Source organism: Notolabrus celidotus, chromosome 12 (assembly GCF_009762535.1).
Source record: "Notolabrus celidotus isolate fNotCel1 chromosome 12, fNotCel1.pri, whole genome shotgun sequence".
Lineage (NCBI taxonomy): Eukaryota > Metazoa > Chordata > Actinopteri > Labriformes > Labridae > Notolabrus > Notolabrus celidotus.
Genome location: NC_048283.1, coordinates 1,890,669 through 1,913,498, shown reverse-complemented (window position 1 = coordinate 1,913,498; position 22,830 = coordinate 1,890,669). Strand labels below are relative to the sequence as shown.

Below are 22,830 nucleotides of genomic sequence, written 5' to 3'. Positions count from 1 at the left end.
TGTGAGCAGTCGTGTATATTCAGCCAACATGTAAACATTAGATCAACGTGCTGGAGAGCCGAGGCACATCCACTTCCTGAGGGGGCGTGGTCAGAGAGAAAACAGACTGTTCTGAGGAGGACTGAAGAAGAGGGTTCTTCAGGCAGACCAAAATCTGATTTCAAAGTGTTTTTTTGAGCATAAACTTTAAAGACATGTTTTGGGGACCTCTTAGACCAATATATGTTGATGAAAAAAGCATGATATGTCACCTTTAATGAGAACGAATTAAAATAATAAAAACATCTGGATTAAAACAATATAGAAGCATCAGTATTACTTGTATTAATATTACTAGTTTTATATCAAGATAAAAAACTCCTTCATATGGAGCTTCAAACTGAAAACCTGCAGCAACTTATGTTTATGAAAATGTTCTCTAGCCATATTTTTTCTTCAAACTTTCACTCTTCGGTCACTGAAGTTATTTTATTTAGCAGAAATAAAGTAGAACAAATCTTGTTTTCCTTTTGGGATGTCCTTAAAGCTGCTGTGAGGAACTTTTGTTTTGTATCGATTCTGGCGCCCCCTTGTGGACAAAGTGATACCTCTTATCTCTTGTCCTATACATGCAAAAGTAGTGTATTCAACAAAAACATCATCCTGTTGTCTTTAAACAGTCCACTTTATCAGGCAATGTGATTCTTTTCCATGAAAACAGTTGAATAAAGGCTGTTCATCATCTGGTCTGACACCTACCCCCTCAGGGCGGTTTCAGGCATTAAAAATGACAACAGAGAAGGTGTCAGTGTTGCTGTTGATGGTCTTGTTTCCTATTGAAGGTCATAAAGAGGCATCAGTATCATTTTCAGTCTGTTTCTAAGCCAGTTCAAAACTCCTCACAGGACCTTTAACTCCGTACTTAACTGAGGAAGTCGAATAAAATAAAATGTTCTGAACTGAAACATCTTAACAGTGAAAACAACCAGGAGGATTTTAACTTATATTTTGGGGACAGGGTCTTGGAGCTGATTTCAAAAGTCACATCATAACTTGCCTCCATCAGATCTGTGATAGACTTCAACTCGTTCCACTTCCCGCAACACGAGGATTTAAGCATCACTCGTGGCGCGGGTCCAGCTTTGGATCTGTGACTTCAGTCCCAGCTGAGCGCAGGGATGGAGACGCGGAGGGCGCAGCATCAGCACATCAGCGGTCAGAGCGCGCGCGGCAGCTTCTCCACAGCAGCTCTCACAACGAGACAGAATCACACAGAGACACAGAGGCGACCTAAATCATCCCAGCTATCAGGACAGTCCCCGGGGGGCTCGGCAGCCGGAGAGGGAAATTAATGAAGAAGGAGGGCGAAGAGGAACACTGCGCGTCTCTGCTGCTGCTGCTGCTGAGACAGATGTTGGAGAAGTCTGTTTGAATGTAGGAGGAGGAAGAAGAGGAGGAAGAGGAAGGAGAGGGAAAGTGTTCCGGAGAGAGATGAACACGTTTTTCCTGCTGGAGACGGACGATGAGAGAGAGAGAGGAGGAAGTTTTCTTGAGATCTGTCCTTCAGTGAAATCTTCAGCTGGTGAGTTTCTCTCTTTTTCACTACTTTCGACCTTTTATTCAGTTTACTCTCTATTTCACTGGAAGAAAACTAGAATATCCAAGGATTGTGTCTATTGCTGCTCACATGATTATTCACAAAAGCTGTTTGATGGTAGTTTATGGCACAGATTGAGTTTGGAGTCATTTCTTTGATGTTTAGGACTCATATTTTCCAGGTGCCACTCTTCTATCCATAAAAGTTCTACTGCAATTTGTCTATGGAACCAAATAATTACTCGTAATTGATGTTATGCTCCTCAGTGCATCTCATTTGTTATCACTAAGCCACTACGATAATCCTCAATTGTTCCCACTGGCGCGTAAAGTGTGCCAAGCGTTTTTACGCAGTGTTCGATCGGCTCGTGCTTTAATTTCCAAAGCCTATACCCTGAAAATGGGTCATGTGATTACTTAAGAACATCAATATTTAAACAAATATCTCTGAAATGTAATTGAAGACTCAGTTAAAGCTATGGAGAACAGGGGACAGAAGAGAAAGGATGCCCAAAGTTGGCTGAAATCACTTATCAGATGTTACAGATTGAGTAAAGTTTCCTTTCTTTTAAGTTGTTGGCGGATTTTCTCACTTTGACTCATGTGATAATTGTTTCTTCATATTCATAAAGTTAACAATAGAGGAAAGCAAAAGGTTTTCATGCCTACTTAAGGGAAAACTAAATCCCTGCAATGATGATTCCCCTTTCTGGAAACAGCACTGCAGTGATATCACTCACTTGTGTTGTGTCTGGTGCCGTGGTGAATTAATACTGACCTATATTGATAATTCCATTCTCTGTTTTTCATTCAATCTCTTTGAAACCTAGAGAAAAAAAACAAAAAGCCACCACTGCTTTAATATTCAGGCTGGCAGCTTTCTGTTGGTGTCAGTCTGACTTTTTTATATTGTTGATGTTTTCGGGGAGCTTCTCTGGCCTCGTGTGAGCAGTAATCCTCGGGGTAGGTTGTTCCATAAACCTAAAAAGGACTGGAGCAGACTGTGTTTTAACTGCAGGATTACAGACTCCACTAACTGCAGCTTCATTTCCCCCCCGGGACACAGTGAAGGATGTGATTTTTTTTGAATCAGGCGTTTTTTTACTCTCGACTGATAAAACTCCTTTCTGTCAACACTTTATTTTCCAGTGATGACTCACAGTGTTACATCTGATTATAATCTCAACTGCGGTCTGGTGAGATCCAGGATTGGGATCTGAGTGAGGGCTCAGAGGTTAAGTGAGCCCATGCAGCAGAAAACTGTCCTCTCTCCTCCTGTCGTAATGAGGACACTCACATCACATCAGCGCCGATGTGGCTCAGGAGGAGCAGATCGCCATCAAGGGAGCACCAAGGATTTGACGCTTGGGATTCTGCCAAATGGGCAATTTAATCAGAGGGCGTTTTATGCACAGAAAGTATGTCAGGCTCCTTGTTAGAGGATGATTTATCTGCACTGTTATATTGGGCAGCTGCTCCAGACCTCAATTGATCGCCTCAGGCTCCATGGAAGTATATGACAAGTCTTTAACTAGTTTCTTGGCCGTGCCTTGATGCAGCGGGGAATCAAAGTTCTGCGTGTCTCTGCAGTGCAGTCTGGTTTACACTGAGGGAGTCACTCATAATGGTTTTGGGCAGAAACAGAAGGTCACCAGTTCAATCCTTGCTGTTAGCTAGAGAGGTGCCTGTTTGTTTCCCAGGTGCTGTTGAGCAATGCACCAAAACCACCTTAGGGCACTCATCCATAAGCAGACCTCTCACTCTGACATCTTTCCATTGATGCATGTCTAAAGGTCTTAATTGTGTATTTCCCATGAGCACCATCACTCACTGTGGTAAAGATGTGTCTCTTGGCAAAGCGTGCATTTTGTGAAGCAATTGAGTGACTACAGATCTTCTTTTTTAACACTACTTTTCTTTGTTCAGACACTTTTATCAGGATAGGGAGTGATGAAGTATGTATTGATTTGTAGCTACATCAAATGATTAACTGCAACAAACGACTGAACTTTGTAAACTCTGATTTATCACCATTAGTTAGATTACAGAAGGTGAATCACAGCCCCGGTGTCATGATGTGCTGGACTCCAGCGGCAACATCTACTACTACTTCTCTTCTCACCACTATCATCACTCCCTCTATCTCTTATTCTCCTCTATCCCAATTTTCCAGCCCCAACTCGGTCTCAGCAGATGTGTGTCTAACATGAGTCTGGTCCTGCTCGAGGTTTCTGCCTGTTAATGGAAGTTTGTCCTTGCCACTGTAACTTGCTAAATACTGAGAGGTGCAATGCTCATAGTGGATTAAGATGAGATATGACTGAGTCTAATCCTGTCTTGATGTTGGGTCTTTGTTATAGAACATAGAGTACGGTCTAGACCTGCTCTGTTTGGAAAGAGTCTTGAGATAACGTTTGTTGTGATTTGGCGCATTACAAATAAAGATTGATTGATGTGAGCTCTGGTGTCCCAATCAAGGTCAGCATAACGTAAAGATGCACATGGTTTAACTCTGTAGTCCTCAGAGAGCAGTGAAGCATTCACACACCGTGTACATAACCATGTATGTCTGTGAAGGTTCTCAGTCATCCAGGTCATGGTAATCCAAAGCTTGATCCCTAAGGCAACTGGACTGGTAGAAATTCTTGAAGACGTCTCTTCAGTTCTGACCAGACTGAGGAAGAGCTAGAAAATATAAGCCTCTAACAGTCATGGTGTCCAGGTAGTCACAAAGGGTCCTAAGTAGGGTCGTTAGGCTAGTTCCTGGTAGTTATATTTTCTAGCTCTTCCCCAGTCTGGTCAGAACTGAAGAAGCCTTTTGGAGGAGAGGTGAAGCGTCTTCAAGAATTTCTGCCAGTCCAGATGCCTTATAGATCAAGCTTTGAATTACCATGTAGCTCTTTCAGCTAGAAAAGCCCTGGTTGTAGAGTTTCTGAAACTTCAACTGAAACGTACGTCTGTTTGATAATCCTGCTCCAGTATCAGACATGAGGATGTCAAAAGAAAATGATCTAAAGAAAGAAACCCCCCCCTGCTTGATAACTTACTTCTTCACTGGCAAACTTGAACTGAACGGAGACCCTTCAGGGTGAGGGAACGAAAATCATCTGACCTGAACACAAGCACTTAAATGCAGCATCAAAGAATAACCAATCATGTCGCTGATAATCTCATTTTACTTTGTGGGTCACGAAGAGGCATCAGTATGAGAGTGAGAGTATTTCTAATCAGTTAAGAACTCCTCACAGAGGCTTTCAGAACAAAGAAGCAATACTGAGCATTGTCACAGCCCGGCTCTGATTATGAAAGTAGTTCATCTTCATCATAAAGCGTTCAAAATGACAAGAACAAGCAGATTCAGGGTGCAGAGATGTGTGGCAGGCGAGGGTTTGCCTGAGACTGGCTCTCTTGTGTCCTACACAGGTCTGCAGCTCTGCAGAAAGAAAGCAAGCTACAGTGGAGTGCACAAAGCAAAGGGCTGCAACAGTGTCCTATTTTATGAGTTTAGGATGTGCAAAGATAACTGAACATGTGGTTAAAGTTATGAAAGGTCACAGGTTGGTCGTGAAAGAGGACCTCGTGCTACAGAAGATATGTAATTAGGGTTAAAACGAGCACTAAGATATGTACGTATGTTGTCGTATAACCGCTCTAAGTAGGTTACATAAGTAGCATGCCTTTCATGTTGCAGCAGTGGATCACTTAACTACCTAAAGAGCGTATCATAGCATGACACCGTTGAGCTTTAAGTGTCTTTAGAAGAAGGGAAATCTCAATCCTCAGACCGTTCTCTCCTGACAATCACCGCATTTGGATTTTCCTGCCCTTCATACTCCATGATCGACTTACACGCCTCTTAAAAACCGCATAAAAGCAAAGTTAAAGACAGCCTTCCGAAAACACGAAGCTCGAAGGATCCCAGCAGCAGCATCGTTTTTGAAGCGTTAAGCCTCGGCTCACGCTTCTATATATTTGATGAGTTGGCAGTGAGGCTGTGCCGGATGCATCAGGCTATCTGGAGAACCAAGATATGAAATTAACAATTTGTGAAGTCAGTTTCTACTCCAAGACAAACTGACCCCAGTTTTTTTACTCACCATATGAGGGTCAGCTCGCCTCTGCATGCTTAAATGTTTCAGAGTAGTATTGGCCGTTCATGACTCAGTCTTGAGCATATTGTTTAAAAAATATCTGTCTTTCAAAAAGCCATATGCTGCTTGCATATTCATCGTCCCATTAGCGGAAATGAGAAAACTGGCAGAGTACTTCACTGCAGTTTTGATTTCTTTCCAACTACAGCGCATTAATATCCGCCTTATAGCCAAAGATGTCTGGAAGAATATCTGAGCCTGGAGCAATGCATCCGCACAGCTCACCCTCCATGTTCTCCGTCTGAAACAGCCATGAGATTAACACCGCTGTTAGACGCTGCACTGTTCTTGTTTTGCTGACGATAAATGTCTCAGTTTTCACTTCAACTCTTTCTTCACTGGGGGTGTCTTTTCAGTTTTTTTTTTTTATGCCCTTGACTAGAAGAAGTGCTTTTGAAGGCATCTTTCCAGGGCAGAATCTGTGATGCATTGCTGTTTTTGAACCTAAAGCACACACAAGCACACTGGAGGCCATGCGGTCTTTTTGTAGATGAAAAGAAAGATCAGATGTTCAGTGTTGCTGGAGAAATGTGGTCGGGGCATGAATGAAGAGCTGAATGCCACTGGCCCCGGGGCCCCGAGTCTGCAGAAGACTTTTGTTGTTTGGCCTTAAAAGAGGCATCTTCATATTAGAGGTTTCTTTCATGCTGCGTGTTTGCTTTCATGCTGAGTTTCCTTTTCTGAGCTGCGTGTGTCCTTTCCAGTTTGTTACGTCCGTTCCATATTATTGTATGGGCTTCCTGTCTTATTATACTGTATCTGCCCATCGTCAAAGTCACTGTAATCTCTGGTTTAGCATATCTGTAGGCATTGGACATAATTGGGTGTTTGAAGTGTTCTGGTTTTACTTATTGCTCAGTCTCATCTCAGTGCTGGAAAACAATTTGTGTGGAGGGTTAAAGAGGCAGAACCATTGACTGTATATAAAGATGGATGACACATCTTCACCTTCTCCTGTTGTACAAAACTGATGCCAAAATACTCCCTGCAATGGGCTGACATGTTGTCCATTTGGGGTTAGAATCTGCACAGAAGGGATGCGCCACCCTCTCTCAATCAATCAATCAATCAATCAATCAATCTTTATTTGTATAGCGCCAAATCACAACAAACATTATCTCAAGACGCTTTTACAAACATAGGAGGTCTAGACCACTCTATGTCAAATTATGAACAGAGACCCAACACCAAGACAGGGTAAGACTCAGTCTGACCCCACCTTAATCCATCATGAGCATTGCACATCACAGTATTTAGCTAGTTACAGCGGTGAGGACAAACTTCCTTTTAACAGGCAGAAACCTCCAGCAGGACCAGACTCATGTTAGACAGCCATCAGGCCTCGACCGAGTTGGGTCTGGAAAGACAGACAGAGGGGAGTAAGAGAGAGAAGTGATAGTGATGAGACGAGTCGTAGAAGCCGTTGCCGCTGGAGTCCAGCACGTCCGCAGCAGGAGGACGTCTACGGCAGCTCAGAGGAATCTACGAGACAAGGGAGCTCAGGGACTCCAGAAAGGTCTATGGTTAGTAACTTTAATGGGACAGGAAGAGTTAAAGTAAGTGATGAAGGGGTTGGGGGGAAGGGGGGTGAGCTAGGATCCCAGTGTGTCAGTGCGCCAGTCTAGGCCTATAGCAGCATGACAAAAGCTGGTCCAAGCCTGATCCAGCTCTAACTATAAGCTTTATCAAAAAGGAAAGTTTGAAGCCTACTCTTAAAAGTGGAGAGGGTGTCTGCCTCCCGGACCCTGACTGGTAGATGATTCCAAAGGAGAGGGGCCTGCTAACAAAGCTTACAAGATTACAAGATCCCTCAGGTGGGTCCAGTCCACAGCAGGACAGATTCTCATGTTGATTTGAAACAAACACTCACAGTTATGGAAAGTCTGATGTCTCCTGTGTTAGTGTTCTTATGTCTCCTCTCCTACCCGCAGCCTTAGTTCAGGTGGCATTCACCTCTCCCCATGGTTCTGCTCTCCGGATCCAGAGCCATCTCGAGGCTTTCTCAGCTGCTTTGGAGGTGTTCTTGATGGCTCTGTTCCTTGATGTTCATGTAATGCCCAGTGCACTTAGGGCATGCATCTTGCCTTCAAGCTCTGCACCCGACAGTCGATGACCAGGTGTTCATATTTGGTCCTCTTCCTTTCATGGGCCTCCCCCAAGCAGTCCTCCCATGGCACTGTCAGCTCCATGATGATAATGCTCTTGGTCTCAGGGTGGTACTGATGATGTGTCAGGGGGAATCTCAGCTGCTTCTCCAGGTCCATGTTTGAGAAAAATGTAGGTATTTTCATCCTATAGTTTGACCCATGCCCCATTTGTTAACATGGAGGAGGCAGGCTTTATGCCACTGCAATATGACAGCCAGTAGAGGGAGCTCCAGATATTTTGGCGTCACATTTTGGGGAGCTGTTGTGTTTTTGGAGCATTTTTTATGGGCGTCATTGGCGTTAATGTGATCCCAGGACACCACGTCTGTACTTTAACAACAGTTACACTGTTTATAGATCTTTAGGTCAAAGATGTCACCTTGAAAAAGTGTCTCTTGCACCAAGAGGCTTTATTTGTAGTGATATCAACATACAATAGCCAATGGGCTCTGCTCAGATTTTGGTCTTGCACAGACTTCATGAAGAATGAGAACAAAATGCAGACACTATACGGCAGAGCAGTCCGAATTAAGGAAACTGTGTCCAAATCAAAGGTTAATAAACAGCTTTATAGTTTGGCAGCTAGTTTAGAGCCAGGAAAAGCTTATAAAACTGAGCCTCAGTCAAAAACAAAGAAAGCACCTGGCAAGTTTTCAGAACATGGATATAATACGGACCAGAGGGATTAGCTTAAAGCTCTGGCAAAGAAGGAGTAACATAGGGGAAGCGTAGTCGGTTGCATAAGGGGTAAATGAGAGAATGAGGGACAGGTGTGGCGATGGAGAGCTTGCCAAGGTGAAGGGAAAAGAGCAGGAAACTCACGGACAGGTTGGGAAGCGCAAGTCCTGAAAGCTGCAGAGGCTAAAGGAACAGTTTCATGGCTTTACGTAGACAACCAACAAAGGCTCAAGTATGTTTGAGCTCTCTGCATAGATTATCTGTCGGCCTGTCAGTCAGTGTGTACGTGGAGTCGCTCAGCTTTGTCCTCCATTAAAGCTGATGAAGATTGATCTCCTGTAGGTGGTGATCGTACTGGTTCCCAGCTGTCAGCAGTTTTCTGTTGGAGATTAAGGGCACGCAGGGCAAGGTCACTTATACCTGCCACGTGCAAAGGTAAATCAGAGACCCTGTGAAGTACTACAACTAAAAGCACAATCAAGAGGATGCAGCAAGACTCACAACCTTCCAAACCATCCGACGATTAGTGATAGACCAGGTGTGTGGTGGGCTGAATGTAGAGGAAAGCATCAGTGCCCTCAAGAACAGCCTGTCCTGTGAATCCTTGCCTTCTTTTACACTGATCATGCAAATATCAGAGCGTCTTTGAGGGGTGAAAGAAGTAATATGTAATCCAGTTCCGACCCCCTTTGGCTACAATTGGACACATCACTTCCTTTACAGCAGAAGAAGAGAACATCTTTAAATAGATTCAATAATGGCTCCATTTCTATGCATCCAATCTCTGCACCCATTCAGCCAAGGTCAATGGGGCCGGAGCCTATTTGGCATGCAACGGGCAGGAAGCAGCATCCCTGAGGAGGTGACCCGGCCCAGACAGAGCTCTGAGGATGATTTGTCATAAGAATAAAATTAATTGGTATGGTGATGTCAGAGTTATGTAACCAGGCAGTGTTAGGGATCAGATAACAGGACCAGTCTTGCCAAACGGTGGCCATTTTTCTCGGTACTAAGGTATTACAATGTCCTCTAGGTTTTAAAATGTATAAACTAAGAGAATCTGACACTTCAACATTATTTCATTGCTTCTCAAAAAGTGAGCCACTGTACAGCAAAGAGATGGTGAAAATCCAGAGGGATATTCTGCAATATTTCAAGCTACAGCAATGAATTTGATATCCAATGAGCTACTGTGACTCAACAGTTAATGCCAGTTCTTTAGATTGGAATTTAAGTCCTAATTTGGCACTATCTGGATCACAATAAACGTAATCTCAAAACTCCTTCCAAACATAGCAGGTCTAGACCGTACTCTATGTTCTATTATTAACAAAGACCCAACTTCAAGACTGGGATCAGATCCAGTCCCATCTTACAGACAGGACTCAGTCTGATCTCATCTTAATCCACCATGAGCAGAGTACTTTGCAGCATTTAGCAAGTTACAGTGGCAAGGACAAACTTCCTTTAACAGGCAGAAACCTCCAGCAGGACCAGACTCATGTTAGACACACATCTGCTGAGACCGTGTTGGAGAGAGGGATAGAGGGAGATGAAGAGAGAGAGAGATGATAGTGGGGAGATGGATAGTAGAAGTTGTAGCAGCTGGAGTCTGGCACGTCCACAGCAGCAGAGATCCAGAGGAACCTACGAGACAAGGGAGCTCAGGGACTCCAGAAAGGTCTATGGTTAGTAACTTTAATGGGACAGGAAGAGTTAAAGTAAGAGACAGGCAGAGAGAGGAGAGAGAGGGAAAGACAGGATCCCAGTGTGTCAGTCTAAGCCTATAGCAGCATAACTAAGACCTGGTCCAAGCCGGATCCAGCTCTAACTATAAGCTTTATCAAAAAGGAAAGTTTGAAGCCTACTCTTAAAAGTAGAGAGGGTGTCTGCCTCCTGGACCCTGACTGGTAGATGATTCAAAAGGAGAAGGGTCTGATAACTGAAGGCTCGACCTCCCATACTACTTTTAGAGACTTTAGGTACGATGAGCAGGCCTGCATGTTGGGAGCCTAGCAGAGCACTTTGCAGCATTTAGCAAGTTACAGTGGCAAGGACAAACTTCCTTTAACAGGCAGAAACCTCCAGCAGGACCAGACTCATGTTAGACACACATCTGCTGAGACCTACCGTGATGGAGAGAGGGATAGAGGGAGATGAAGAGAGAGAGAGATGATAGTGGGGAGACGGATAGTACTGTAGTAGTTGTAGCAGCTGGAGTCTGGCACGTCCACAGCAGCAGAGATCCAGAGGAACCTACGAGACAAGGGAGCTCAGGGATTCCAGAAAGGTCTATGGTTAGTAGCTTTACTGGGACAGACAGGATCCCAGTGTGTCAGTCTAAGCCTAGTGGTGAGATGGATAGTAGTAGTTAATAAAACTGAGGCCCTGCTCATTGGCTCCAAATCCACCCTCACCAAATCAAAAACCTTCTCCTCACCTATAAAGCTCTCCACAAACTGGCTCCCACTAACCTCTGGGACCTCCTTCCTGAATACACTCCCTCCCGCTCTCTCAGCTCAACCTCTGCTGGACTCCTAACCACACCAACATCTCGCCTCAGTACCATGGGTGCTCGAGCCTTCAGCTGCTCAGCACCCAGACTCTGGAACTCCCTCTCACCACACATAAGACAGTCAGACTCCTTAACATCATTCAAATCCCAGCTCAAAACCTACCCTTTGCTGAGACCTACCGTGTTGGAGAGAGGGATAGAGGGAGATGAAGAGAGAGAGAGATGATAGTGGGGAGACGGATAGTAGTAGTTGTAGTGCAAATATAAGGGTATCTATTGCAAGGCTTGGTAACAATGTTAGCTGTTGCCTGGCTGTAGCCAATTTGTTATCAAGTGTTGTTTTAATTTGATAAGGGCTGATGTCGCTCCAGATTTTAAAAAATATCCATGACTTCTCAAGTTGCCAATCAATATCCAGCTTTGCAATGGTAGTAAGTTGTCAGATACTCTACATATAAACAACCTGGAATAGCATTTGAGTTTCCTACCCTGCGCATTATGGTCAGAGGAAACTGCTGCATGAATGTAGCCAGTGATCCTCACATGCATTATGCACTTAACTAGGTTAGATAAGATCTGATAACCTTTACAGTCACTGTCTGTGCAAAACATAGAAAATGTAACACAGACATAAAAAACATGTACTGGAAGGACTTCCCTACTCAAGTATCCCAAATAAATACACAACAGCTGCCGGAGAGTGCAATGGCAGAGGAGACAAAGCTCCTGACAAACTTTGCTGTTCTCCAGGTCACTGATCTAAAGTGTGAAAAATGAGTACAGGTGTCACCTGGGGTCAAGTGTTATGTTGCGTTCCTTATGGGTGATGGCTTTGAACGGATGGCAGATAGTCTGTTGGCAGCGTTTGGTTTGTGGATGTCTTTGCTGTGTTTCTCAACATTTAGTTTCATGTTCAGGGTGAGTCCAAGATATTCAAAGCACTTCATCTCAGTTTTAGCATCTCAACAAAAGTGTTTTTAATGTGGAAGCATTCCTTGCAAGTGTCCATACGTTACCTGTTTCTGGAGCAGCAGTCAAAAGTGATGTTTATGTTGCAGGGCTTTAGTTTTACCTTAATGTAATGATCAAAGAATGCAGGGTATACTGTACAGACTTTATAAACACAATAGGAACAGTACAGATGAGCTGCCTACAGTTTGCTCTGCACTTCTGTTGTTCTGCTTGTAAAGGCATACGTGGCCTTGAGCTGCTAGACTAATGGAGACATTAGTGACGGTCTGCAGAGCTCCTCCCCTTTGAAGCAGCCTTATCATTTTCCACCATACTGTATGAAGAAAATACCATCCTCCATTGTTCACATGGTATTTTAACCAGTAACCACCACTGCCTTGAAAGCACTGCATTGAAGACAAACATGGTAGCATGTTTGTGCGACTCTGACATGACCAGTCATTCAGACATTTTGATGCCTGGTTGTGGAGTTTTAAAGGCTGAGGTGAGCCTGGGTCCAACACAACACCTGAGGGCTTCATTGCAGCCATTATGATCAATTTCATGGTTGAAGCTTTGAAGTTTACCACTCTTAAAACTTTCTGCACCTTTTTCTTTTAAAGTCAGTTTAAGAAAACTGCATTTCACATTAGATATGTCAGAGAATAGCTGTACGTTTCTTTTTGTTGCACTGTTATGTGTCTCCAGGGAAGGCTCTTATAGATGTCATTATTGTAAAGCAGTTTTGAGGACACCTTGGGAACTCATTATGAGGGGGCTGATGGATCTGCAACTGAAGGAAAGTTGCTCCTAAACTTAAAAGAAGGAAATATGCGTTTTGTAAAGCGAAGAACTCTTCTGCTGAGACGTGAAATAAAGCATAAGCAGCTCCGATGTTTTAATTCTGATAACTTATATAAGAAGCCTCCTCTGTTGTCCTCAGTGGTTGGGGTTCTCAGCGTGTAACCCGCAGGCTGTAAAGGTCCCAGAAGCGGTTAAAAGGCCTGGGACTAAAGGTCTGATGTAGCACTCGGGGGCGTTTTTAAGTGACTTTGTACTTGCATAAAATGTCCCTAAAATGTCACTGCTGCTATTTAGAACAGCATGGATAATTCAGCCAAATTAGGAGGGATGCAAGCATTACAGCTAAAAGAAAAATAGCATGGCTTCTCAGAGATACTTGAGCAGCAGTGGGTAAGTCAGTGTAAGTCAGTGTCTGCAGGGACTCGAGTCCGTGACCTGCCAGCTACGGGAATCCGCCAATCTCCTCCCACACATGTACAGCACCGGCACTCGTTTTTTTTTTTTTGCCTCTGCTTTCGCTCCGGCTGGCTCGGGCTCAGATGGGAAACCAGGTGGGATTGTGCATCAGCCCATCAGATTATCATGCAGGTCTGTAAGTGTGCCAAAGAGGAAAAGCTCCACCTGCACACCAGAGAGGGGAGATTATGGAGATGATCGCTTTTCTGTGAAATAGCAAAAAAAGAAAAAAAAAAAGAAAACACACACACAATAGAGATCTCTTCCCCCTCAGGCTTAACTCCTCTCCTCTTAACCTGCAGGAGTGAGAACTCAAACAGTCAGGAGAAGTACCTGAGTAGCTTTTATTAAACACAGAGGAAGAGGTTTTTGGACATGGTGCATGAGACAGCAACTGAGGACAGTCCAATCTACTTTCTCTCCATTGCATCTTCCATTTTATCCTTATTTCTTAATATTTAGGGTTCGAGCACCGCTGGTGGCGAAGGCCCTATTGTAACCCTAAGGGTTATTATTATAGGAGATTGCAGTTTTGGACCCCTGAACGTGAATGAAAGCGCAGATATTTTTGCACACTCATCGGGTCTGGTGAAAATTGCAAGTTATTATAGGTCTCGCAAAAAAATTATCAGTAGCGCCCCCTAGAGGTAAAAATAACACCCTGCGCATCAAGTTTTTTTAGCTACATGCATGAAAAAACTTACACATATTCATGGCATCAGGACGCACAAAAAAGTCAGTGGCACCCATATTTGAAACTCAACAGGAAGAGCGCCACCTAGCTTTGAACATGACAAAATGGGGCCAAAATGGGTTCGAGCAAGGGTGCATACTTTTGCTAATTTCTCCTAGAGCTTTTCTCTGATTCAGTCCAAACTAGGCTCATTCTATAGGAAACCCATTGACGATTAATACAAAGTAAAGGCATTCTGTTCAGACGAAAGTTGTGGGCGTGGCAGACTTTGGGGCGGTGCATAAAAGAAACCATCCGAAAATGGAATTTTGTGACTTTAAAATGCACGTAATCTCACCTCATCCAACACACTCGTCAGTCCTGGGAAAATTGCAACATTTTATGGGTTTCGCAGAAAAAGTCGAAAAAATGTGCTCACTAGCGCCCCCTACAGTTTTCAAAAACCCCTCCCCATAGGGGTTATTTTGAGCTACATGCTTGAAAATTTTACACATATTCATGGCATCAGGACGCACAAGAAAAGCCTCTTACACCCATATCCCAAACTCAACAGGAAGAGCACCACCTAGCTTTGAACATGAAAAATGGCGTCAAAATAAGGGTGCATACTAACGCTATTAACTTATAGAGCTTTTCTCCGATTCAGTCCAAACCAAGGGAAACCTATAGTAGACACCTTGACGAGAAAAACATTATCAGAACAAATTTTGATCAGACTAAAATTGTGGGCGTGGCAGCCGTTGAAGCGGGGCATCAAACGCACATACAGCTTTGAATGTGAAGAATGACGCCCAAATAAGGGTGCATACTTTTGAGAGCTCCTCCTAGAGTTTTTCTCCGATTCAGTCCAAACAAGACACATTCTATAGCAGACATATTGACGATTGTAAAACCATTAAAGGCATTTTGTTCAGACTAAACATGTGGGCGTGGCAGACTGTCAAGTTTGGAGGTTTTCTTGGCAATCTGCCAAAAACTTGGAACATTTGCACCACCCAAGGGGCACAGGCGGTAGATACTGTCAGATCTTGCTTTGACATCATGTGGTGGCTTATATTAGGTGGCGGTTTACATGAGGCGGTGGCTGCTGCGGGTGTGCGAGGGCCCGTTCATCGCCGCTTGCGGCTTTAATTTACCCTCTTCCCCCTCTCCCTTTTTTATCCCTCTGTTTTTCCAAATCATCACCTTACTGCCCCCCCTCTTTTTCTCACCATTCCTCTCTTTGCCTCTGCGCTCTCCCCTCCTTCTATGGTCGTATACGTGGAGCGTAGCTTTGCAAGTTAATCACCTCATGCAGGAGAAGTTGTGTTTAAAGCAACCATGTGGAACAGTCTAGCTTGGTGAACTCCCTCTGCTTCATACATGAGGTTGAAGTAGATTTCTAAAGAGGATAAAATTAACAATTTGGACATGATAGGAAGCTGTTGGAGTCTTCCAAAATGACACATCTAGCAAGAAGCATCCTAGAGCAAGAAATTAAATTGTACCGCAGTATTTCTTGGATGGAGCAAGGCTGTAGTTGTGTGCATAATGCTGTTTCATTCAGACAGCTACTGTTTTCAGAAATCTGGGTATTGCAGTAAACCGCTTAAGTGATCCTGGACTGGATTGAGCTAGCCAGGACCCTGAGTAATCAATGTCTTCAATCAATACATCAATCAGATTATATTTGTTTTGCAATTTTCATGCAACAATAATGCAACACAAAGTGTTTAACATGAGCAGAAAATCAATAGAAACAGTCCCACCCCTCACCCCTCAATCCATGCACAAGGTAAATGAGAGACTTGATGAAAACAGAGAGGAAACGCTATCATTAGATCTGACTGACTCACATCAGACTCAACGCTGGACAATAATGTCACGGTGTCAGAAAAAAACAATAATGAGGAGGACCAAAAATGCAGAGTAACATACTCAAAGACAAAATCCATGAAATACCAAAAAACACTGAGGACACAGGAATCACTGGAGCACTGGAAACGACTTCACATAGATCACACATCACACAGAGGCTGCAAACACACACTAGGTAACAAGTAACAGCCAAATTCCACCAGATCCGTGTCCAGTCCGTCTCCGATCTGTCACAGCACTGGATCAGAGAGGTTTCTATTCTAGTCAGTGTGTTAACTTCCACTGGATCCGCTCCGTTGTGTTCTGGCAGCGTCTCTGATCCGGAATGCAATGGATCAGATACACAAGACTTCTATTTTCACCGGAGGCCAGAGCACGACGCATCAATCTCAACAGAGCAGATGGAGCGGGGACAGGAAGTCAGGTTTCACCAAAACAAAATGAAAACATCCGGTTAATTTTCAGAATAAAACACTCTGTGTTATCACCAGATCGTATTTCACTTAACTACAACAACAAACCAAAGTCATGATGAGCGGAGCCAGGCCTGGAGTCAACAGGTCAGAGGTTTTCAGAGGACCAGAAAGACAACATGGATGAGGAGAGGAGGAGGAGGAGAATCTTTGATTCAGGGATTAACACAGGGAAACCTCGGTCACATGACTCCAGGGAGAAGTCACACTTTTTCTCAGATTAAAAAATCAGATTTCTGGATTTCTTGATATTTCTTGTTAAAAGTCAGAATTTAATCTTTGTCTCAGTTTTCTAAATTGAAGTCTGAATTCTGACTTTTTGCAGCAGGTTTTCTGATTAAATTCTGATTTCAAACTTTTTTCTCAGAATTCAACTTTTTTCAGAGTTCTGAGAAAAAGTCAGAATTAATCTTTTTCTCAGATTCTGAGTTTAAAAATCTGAATTTTGACATTTTTTCTCAAATTTATGTTCGAAGTCAGACATCAGAATTTATTTATTTTTCCTAAAGTGATTTGATTAAAGTCTGAATTCTGACTTTTCTTATCAGATTTATGTAGAAAAGTTATCACCAGATCGTATTTCACTTAACTACAACAACAAACCAAAGTCATGATGAGCGGAGCCAGGACCTGGAGTCAACAGGTCAGAGGTTTTCAGAGGACCAGAAAGACAACATGGATGAGGAGAGGAGGAGGAGGAGAATCCTTGATTCAGGGATTAACACAGGGAAACATCGGTCACATGACTCCAGCTGTCCGGCAGTCCAGCTGGAGCCGGATCTGGTGAAAGTCCCGTGTTAGGGGACACAGGTGAGACCAACAAGGCACAGGTGAAGACAATCATAAAGGAGGGAAAACACAGGAAGTAAACTAAACTTGAAAAACACTACAAAATAAAACAGGAAGCACAAGACAAAAACACAGACAAGGAATACACACAAGGGAAAATCAACACATGAAACAAAAGACACTAGAAACTAAATAAACCTGAACAGGGACCAGAATAACAAAAATCACTAAAAGAAAACAAAGAACAGATCAAACCTGACACAATAAAACAGTGAAATGATGTTAGAAAATAAGATGAAAGCTTAAACACTGAAAGATTCATCCTAAAGGGGGGATAAGATAATAGAAAGATAAAAGATAACTCATTAATATGAACTAAAGCAAGGCAATAACCCTGAAACAATAGTGGACTTAATTATTCAACAAACAAGTAATCAAATACATAAATAATTAAAGCTACATATGATGAAACCCATCTAACAGCCTGACTAATGCGTCAGGTCTTAAGTTACGTTCTGTGCAGCCCTCAGGTCTCCAGGTAGGCTGAGCTCACCATGGGGTGTCCTGCTCTGACATTAAAAGACCGCTACCTGAAGACCTGGGGGTTCTCGTGTGGGCGCATGTGATAAAGACCAATGACTAAGACCTGAGTTTGTCCTGGCTGAACTTTAAATGATGAATGCTTTGCCTGGGCGTTCCTCTGAGCTGGTTTGGCAACGACAGAAAAACACAATGACAGAGAAAGGTTGAGGCTCTTAAAGGGAAGTCTGGAAACACACATTTCCACTTACAGCCTGAAATAATGTGTTTCAGCAACCTCTGGCTTTTCAAATGAAGGTGAAAAAACGGATTAATTTGATGGAGTTTGATGTTTCTCAACAACCAGTAAACACCAGCAGTCTGCTGCCCCACATTTCATGAGAGCTTCATTGCATTTACAGTCAGAATGTATGTCCCTCCTGTACTTGATCCGTGTCTGACCTGCTCCAGGTCCCGAGTCCTGTTCCTCACACCACTCCGCTCCTCTTTAATGCATAACCTCCTCTCATCCCCTCTGATGTTCGTACGACGGATCCGACGCATCGCGGCTGTTAGCTGAGACGACCTAATTTGTCACATCACATAGGCGCTGCACTGAGACTAATTCCCTTCCCTCATTTATTTGTGCTATTATTAATATTGCAGACGGTGCACTTTGTGTGACGTCGCACAGAGCCTTAACTCTCTCCTCGTCAGAATGAGGAATCACAGCGGAGCGGAGTGCTTCACCAACACGCAGCCCAGAGCGAGAACGGATCTCTCACAGAGTATTTACATCCATGATGCTGTGGAAGTGGGTCACAAACACACAGCTACTTAACTGCATCTGTCTCTCTCTCTCTCTCTCTCTATCCATGTTTCATCCTTTTTTTTAAATTCTCACATGAAACAAAATCCTTTATGCCCTTTCATATGCATTTCATCGAATGAACATCTAGTTTACTGGATTCTGAATGAAGGGAGGCGATGACAAATGAACTGAAGTTTGATCAGCAGCTAGGGGAGACATCTTTGAAAGTCCCTGATGTTTTGTTGGAGGTAATGCATAGAGCAACACAAACCATGAACACTGATGCAACCAGTGAAACACTTTCTCATTCCCAACTCAACTCAATCAATCAATCAATCAATCAATCAATCAATCAATCAATCAATCTTTATTTATATAGCGCCAAATCACAACAAATGTTCTCCTCAGACTCTTTCCAAACAGAGCAGGTCTAGACCGTACTCTATGTTCTATTATTAACAAAGAGCCAACATCAAGACAGGATAAGATCAAGTCCCATCTTACAGCCAGGACTCAGTCTGATCTCATCTTACACAGGACTTCCACCAGATCCATGTCCGGTCTGTCTCCAATCTGCTGCGGTCCGGCTCTGGCTGGACCGCCGGAAAGCCAGAGTCATGTGACCGAGGTTTTCCCGCAGTAATCCCTGAATCAAGGATTCTCCTCCTCCTCCTCTCTTTATCCATGTTGTCTTTCTGGTCCTCTGAAAACCTCTGACCTGTTGACTCCAGATCTGGCTCCGCTCATCATGACGGAACGCAACAGAGTGGATCCAGTGGAAGTTAACATAATGACTGGAATAGAAACCTATCAGATCCGGCGCCGTGACGGATCGGAGATGGACCGGACAAGGATCTGGTGGTATTTGGCCATCAATCCACCATGAGCAGAGCACTTTGCAGAATTTAGCAAGTTACAGTGGCAAGGACAAACTTCCTTTAACAGGCAGAAACCTCCAGCAGGACCGGACTCATGTTAGACACACATCTGCTGAGACCTACCGTGTTGGAGAGAGAGATAGAGGGAGATGAAGAGAGAGAGAGAGATGATAGTGGGGAGACGGATAGTAGTAGTTGTAGCAGCTGGAGTCTGGCACGTCCACAGCAGCAGAGATCCAGAGGAACCTACGAGACAAGGGAGCTCAGGGACTCCAGAAAGGTCTATGGTTAGTAACTTTAATGGGACAGGAAGAGTTAAAGTAAGAGACAGGCAGAGAGGGGAGAGAGAGGGAAAGACAGGATCCCAGTGTGTCAGTCTAAGCCTATAGCAGGATAACTAAGAGCTGGTTCAAGCCTGATCCAGCTCTAACTATAAGCTTTATCAAAAAGGAAAGTTTGAAGCCTACTCTTAAAAGTAGAGAGGGTGTCTGACTCCTGGACCCTGACTGGTAGTTGATTCCAAAGGAGAGGGGCCTGATACCTGAAGGCTCTACCTCCCATACTACATTTAGAGACATCATACCTTAGAGACTAGGTACTATGAGCAGGCCTGCATGTTGGGAGCGTAGCAGAGCACTTTGCAGCATTTAGCAAGTTACAGTGGCAAGGACAAACTTCCTTTAACAGACAGAAACCTCCAGCAGGACCAGACTCATGTTAGACACACATCTGCTGAGACCGTGTTGGAGAGAGGGATAGAGGGAGATGAAGAGAGAGAGAGATGATAGTGGAGAGACGGATAGTAGTAGTTGTAGCAGCTGGAGTCTGGCACGTCCACAGCAGCAGAGATCCAGAGGAACCTGCAAGACAAGGGAGCTCAGGGACTCCAGAAAGGTCTATGGTTAGTAGCTTTAATGGGACAGACAGGATCCCAGTGTGTCAGTCTAAGCCTGGTGGTGAGATGGATAGTAGTAGTTAATAAAACTGAGGCCCTGCTCATTGGCTTCAAATCCACCCTCACTAAATCAAAAACCTTCTCCTCACCTATAAAGCTCTCCACAAACTGGCTCCCACTAACCTCTGGGACCTCCTTCATGAATACACTCCCTCCCGCTCTCTCAGCTCAACCTCTGCTGGACTCCTAACCACACCAACATCACACCTCAGTACCATGGGTGCTCGAGCCTTCAGCTGCTCAGCACCCAGACTCTGGAACTCTCTCCCCCCACACATAAGACAGTCAGACTCCTTAACATCATTCACATCCCAGCTCAAAACCCACCTTTTCAAATTAGCATATTCACTTTAACTGAACTCTGTGCACTTCACTAGTTTTTATTATATATTTATATATATTTTATATTATTATTTAGTCTGTTTTAATGTTTTAATGATGAATGTTTTTTCTTTTATTCCCTGTAAGGTGACCTTAGGTGACTTGAAAGGTGCCTCCAAATAAAATGTATTATATTATTATCATCTAGTTGTTTTATTTCAACTTGATAGGTTGCCCTGTCGCTTTAGTTTTTACCTTGGCTTCCTGCATGAAGCGTGTTGCCTGAGAAACAGCTGCAGAAAAGCTTGATTTTCATCTTAACAAATTAGAGCGTTCAGACCACTGGTGTGTAAGCATGTCCAAGCATAGCATTCAGCCAGAATAGATGAAATACATGATAAGTTGAAGGCTGTAATGACTGTTTATCAGCTTTATTTATTCGCTTTATTGACTCCCCATGCCCATAGGAAAATAAATTTAGAGAGGAGATCTCAAAAGTGTTTCATTTCTGTCTCCTAGACAACAATGAGATCTGTTTGAAAGCAAAATGAGACTATAGCTTATGTCTCCTGTTTCTCATTCTTGCCTCCAGAAAAAAAAGTTTCATAAAGTCTCAGCTTAGTCTCCCTTTCAGGTCAAAAGGAGATCTGGTCAGAATCTGAAATGATTCTCAGGTATTTCTCAAGTGTTGTGACTCCTTTTGAGCTCAGGTGGAGAAATCAGGGAGCTCTCTCAACTGTCTCAATCTAACCTCATCCATTTGTTTTTGTCAGACTCAGTTTTTGTGTCTCAAGTTGAGCTCAGATGGAGCAAAGAAAGAGCCTAAGCTCATCTTTTCACGAACACTTAAAGTGCCCTGCAAAATTAAGATTTCAATGTAATTGTCCACAAACGTACAATTCTCATTAAAACATTTGAACCACTTCAAGATCAGATATTTAGATGTGAAATGATCTCTTCTTTGACTTCACACTATGGTCCTTCCTTTACAAGTCTGTTTGGAACAAAACAACTTCACAAAGATTTAGTGGATTTGAGAGAAATTGCAAAAGATAAAGATTTCATACCAGGTATGACAGACCATTTATTTAAAATATGGGCCGCAAAAAGGGCTGACCAGATTTAGCCAGATTGTTACAATTAAAGGGGTGGATTCTTTTGGGCACTGGTGGCCTAGCGGTCTAAGCGCCCCACATACAGAGGCTACAGTCCTCGTCACAGGGGTCGCCGGTTCGATTTTGGGACGGTTGACCATTTCCTGCATGTTTTCCCCCGCTCACTACTCCCCACATTTCCTGTCTCTCTTCAGCTGTCCTGTCAAATAAAGGAAAAAAGGCCCAAAATATATTTTAAAAAAAAGAAGAAAATTAGCCATTCATGAGATCTCTCATTTAAGTCTCAAATAAGACTCATGTCATGGTCTCAACTATTTCTCCGAGTGAATTTTAGGAGAAACTAATGAGAACAATTTGAAACTTGAATGAGGCTGAAGTGAGAATCTCACTTTTGTCTCCTGAGACTTAGAAGAGAAAGCCTTGAGCAGTAAAATTTTCCTCTGGGTTTATTCTGAAGTTTTGTCTAAGAGTTATTTGGTGTTAACATTTACTTACATAGCTCTTAATTTCAGTCTCTGCTGAATTCTCATTGAATAAAAAAAGGTTGTAATACATCATGTAGGCTACAGGAAAGCTGCATTAATTATTGAATAGCATCATGTTAGTGGATAAAGTTGTGCGATCTCACTCTGGTGCCTCTATCTCTGTGCCCCTCTCTCTCTGCTCATACAGCTGTTTTTATTCAACTGAATGTAAGTCAAGGACAGTTTTCAATACAAAGGAGATCGAGACCTGAATCCAAAACATCCAATACAAGAGAACCTCCCACAAAAAATGTACGCACAGAGAGATGTGAGATGTTTTTGATGTCACTATTAAACGTGGACACCTTCATGTCTTCACTGAAAAATAAAAAACGCCTGATTTCTTTCAAAACAAAACGATTCATAACACCGGGCTGAGATAAATCTGTGTCAGTGTTTAGGCACAGAGGCAAACAATTAATATAATCCCTTTTGTCATGGACGCAAGCTCACGGTCACACAAACACACACGTTTCTTTATCTCTTCCTCTACATGTTAAACTCAGATATACAGCCACACACACACACACACACACCTGAGTCCTGAGTGATGTGACTTTGAATGTCTGAGTCTTCCTCTCAGCTTTCTAAAAACAGAGTCCAACAGGTGGTTATCG

General features: G+C 43.3%; 1 protein-coding gene across 1 annotated transcript in view; it reads left to right on the top strand.

Moving 5' to 3' along the window:
• The first annotated feature begins 1,522 nt into the window (after positions 1-1,522).
• lingo4b (leucine rich repeat and Ig domain containing 4b) overlaps positions 1,523-22,830 on the top strand; it is a 38,750-nt gene continuing 17,442 nt past the window's right edge. The window contains exon 1 of the mRNA XM_034698757.1: positions 1,523-1,561. The gene's annotated coding sequence lies outside the window, so the exon portion shown is untranslated. The remainder of the gene's footprint in view (positions 1,562-22,830) is intronic.